The sequence below is a fragment of the Curcuma longa genome, chromosome 12, assembly GCF_044706935.1.
Source record: "Curcuma longa cultivar G26 ecotype Majalengka, Jawa Barat chromosome 12, ITB_CL_G26_1.1, whole genome shotgun sequence".
In the NCBI taxonomy this organism is placed as follows: domain Eukaryota; kingdom Viridiplantae; phylum Streptophyta; class Magnoliopsida; order Zingiberales; family Zingiberaceae; genus Curcuma; species Curcuma longa.
Window position 1 is genome coordinate 6,291,279 of NC_133872.1, and position 3,661 is coordinate 6,294,939.

The following is a 3,661-nucleotide window of genomic DNA, read 5'->3' on the forward strand; positions in this document are numbered from 1 at the left end:
TTTTCCATTGTAAACAATCAACTGATCGTGGGCCTTAAAGTAGCAGTCTGTGGCTGTGAACCAAGTAAAACACCCGTGTCTTTTTGTTGTGTGTTTGCTTTCCCCTACATTTATCATTCTGATCGTATTCACAGGCGACTTTACAAATTTCAAAAATACTACCGATGGCACTATTCACCCTCCTCTCTAGCGCTCTGAACAATCCCTACAATTGGTATCAGAGCAAGGGGCGCTCGAATACAGTGCAACCATTGATCGAGCAAGTTTTTCAGATTTTTTATATTTTTATCAATTTGTTCTATCTTTCTCCTGCATACTAATCCAAGACCAAGTCTAGGTACATTTATGTTGTTTATTTGTGTGCAAGAGTTAATGGTCCATCAGGAAGGATTCAGTACCATAAGGTCACCCATGTTCTCTATGGAGGACTTCATCTACTGAAAATGTAAAATACTGAAAAATGTTAGGGGTTTAATTGCAAATATACTTGCTTAGGGGTTATGGAAGACTAGGAAAATTTATTTAAGTTGATTGGTTTAATTAAAAACCTAATGCATTTAGGGTTATTAATAGGATTGAAGGTTAATGGGTTAAGAGTTGTTGAATTGGGTTAAAGGGTTAATAGCTTGATGGATCCTAAATCTACAAACCCGTTAAGGCCGAATATAGGACTCGATTCTCGGTTGAGAAGCTACAGCGCCGAAACTCCCTTCTACCGATCGTGAGTCCTCTCCTTCTCCCTATCTCCGAGTGCACCGAAGCGACTTCGTCTTCTTCTCCAACGCGTAGGCCGCCATGCCAAGGCGGAGGTGGATCGCCAGCAATCTGGTCCTGGGGTGTGGATCATGGCGAGCTGAGCAGGGAGTGGCCGTTTGTTGGGCGGTGGTAGCTGCAACCGGCGCAGATTGAAGAGAGGAAAAAGATTGGTAAGAGATGTGATCTAGGGATCGAGTTCTTGCTTGATTGTGAGTCGGATTTTAATGGATTTTCCTTTTTCCACAGCTTGTTGCTGTGAGTTGAATGATTTCTAGATTTGGCCGTGAGAAAGGAAGAAACTAGTGATTGGAAGCGGCCGAATCTAGGGCGCAGATTCAAGGTAAATTCCTATTGAGCTAGTTTTGGGTTGTGTGTGTAGTTTTTGAGTTGAGATGTTGATTGGTCTTCTTCTTCACAGATTGTTTTGTGATTTGAACGAGTGTGGGGTTCGACTGAGAAGAACAAGGAGGTGGAAACAAAGGAGGTAAACTTCTAGTCGATTCTAGTTGATTATTAGGGATTAACCATGAATGTAGTTTAGATTTGGGTAAGTTTTCTGGTTGATTTTGGTCTAATTACTGAGTAGTTTCTGATTAGTGTGGATTGTTGTATTGAGCTTATTGGATGTTGAAACTAAGTTGTTGATCCGGTTAAGTATGACCTAATTAGCAATGGATTGTTCTTGTTGGAGAGATCTATATGATAATCTGATCTTGTTTGGTTGATTAGTTATATTGGATGAGGTTAATATGGAATGGATGTTGTTTTGGCTCATGTGAGGTTGAGCACGGGTATTATACCTTTGTTGGAGGGTTGGTTGGTTAGGTTTGACCTAGATTAGGGATTTATATTGGTTGGATCTAATGGGGTGTTAAATACAAATTGATTTGGTTATAATGTTGGGTTAGGATTTATTATATTGTAAATTTAATAGAATAATGTATTTAGTGTGGCAGTAAGTGTTGTATTGTCATTTGTTATAGGACCTTGATTTGATTGGTCATATTACACGGAGTCTGATTATTTTTTCTGGGGGTTCTAGTTATCGACGATTATCGGAATCAGGTGGGTACCCTATATTTGGTCAATACAGGTCAATTTTTCCAGTGCATGTCATATTGCTATTTTATCTATCTTGTTGCTATTCCTACTGTTGAGGATAGTTATTTAGTTGATACCATTGATATCCTTGCTTGAAACTTGCTGGTTGATCTTATGAGGATCTATTATTGCTATGTTGATACTTTTGTTATCTGTATCATTCATTATGTTGATACTTGTATAATTCGTTGCTTGATACATGTCGTATGACCTCTGATTGATCTATCTACTGTAGAAAAATCTTAACTGTTGTACTATTGACCATGTTGACTCATCTTGATACCTATTGAACATGCTAATTAACTGTAGTTATTACATGTTGGGATGATCATCATACATCCATACCTAGTTGTAGATGTTGTGGACAACATTGTTGGCTATTCTTGTTGGCTCTTGCTCGGCACCGTGTTATGGTGAGATACAGGGGTGAGAGCATATTGTTGGGTGCAACCAGGATTGGCTATATTGCCCTCCTACTACATTGCCCTTTTTCCACCAGATTAGTGGTGGTTACTTGATGGAGCCTGTGCAATATGTCATGTCGTGCGCCCCACTTCACTATCTTGGGGAAGTGACTGGGGATGACGAGTGCAGATGGTGACTTGCATTTGGTTGCGATGTTTGCTGCGTATTTATATGCATTCGTTGGTAGGATTATTACATAGTTTATTTTACTCATATGTTTATGACTGCTGCACTTATTTGCTATGATTGTTGCACTTGTATGACATTACATACATAATTACATGTACCTGATACCTATACCTGTTACACTATATTATTCTTTCTTTATTGTCTCAGTTGATACACCATGTTCGATTACCATGATTCATGTTATCTGTTGATACACATTATCTGTTGATTAGTGTTTACCTCTTCTGTACTTATTCATTCTAGATGCTATATTCTTGTTATTCTTGCTGGTTTATCTTATATGCATTTCTATTCTGTACCCATTGAGTATCTAATACTCACTACCCAGACCCTGGGGTTGCATTGTTTTCTCCCCAGGTAGCAGATAGGCTTACTTGGAGCATGGAGACTCGGTCGGCTGCTTCCATCTCACTTCAGGAGGTTTATGCAGCGGTTGGTATGGTTTATAGTTGTTTTCGATTATGGTTTTGTATTCCCATGGATATGTAGTTGTGGTTTGGACTGTAGTTGTGGTTTGGATTGGTATTTGTGGTTTTTCGTGGATTTGTTATGTTTCTGTTGCGAGGTTTTGCTATTTTACATGGACCCGCTGTGGTTAACTATTTTGAGTATATGCATGTATTTGTTTAGTTGTTATGGTCGTGTAGGCCTTATTTCATATCTGTTATGCAGCTATGTGTGTGATTGTTGGACGTGTTGTCCATACTACGGTCGTATTGGCTGTTTATATGTGTGTATGTATTCAGGAAAGGTCATTGTTACAGGGGAGATGCTGCCGAAATTTTTTGGACGGCCTCCCGGGACGTGACAGAAAAGGTAGAATGAAGTACCACCTAAAAACATAAGTGGAAATGTGGATCGTTATTCAAACGAGATTCACAATCCCGATCGATAATGACGATCTTCCACAAACTTGCGACAAATGGGATGCAAGCACCAGGAAGAAAATTGAAGATGCTACAAAGGCAACCCAAACATTACAATGTGGGTTGACCAAAAAAGAATTGAACAGAGTCGGACCTTTCATCAGTGCCAAGGATCTCTAGAACAGGCTCATAGAACTATATGAAGGTAGATTAGACACGAAGGTCTGCAAATGAGATATCCTCATCAACAAGTTATATAATATTAAGATGATGGAAGGAAAATC

The 3,661-nt window shown here is 39.2% G+C and overlaps 1 long non-coding RNA gene across 1 annotated transcript; it reads left to right on the forward strand.

The window, feature by feature from the left end:
* The first annotated feature begins 728 nt into the window (after positions 1–728).
* LOC141842752 (uncharacterized) lies at positions 729–3,083 on the forward strand. The gene is made up of 4 exons (XR_012602985.1): positions 729–926; positions 1,003–1,096; positions 1,175–1,240; positions 2,869–3,083. It is a non-coding gene; the product is annotated as an uncharacterized LOC141842752 (long non-coding RNA).
* The last annotated feature ends 578 nt before the right edge of the window (positions 3,084–3,661 follow it).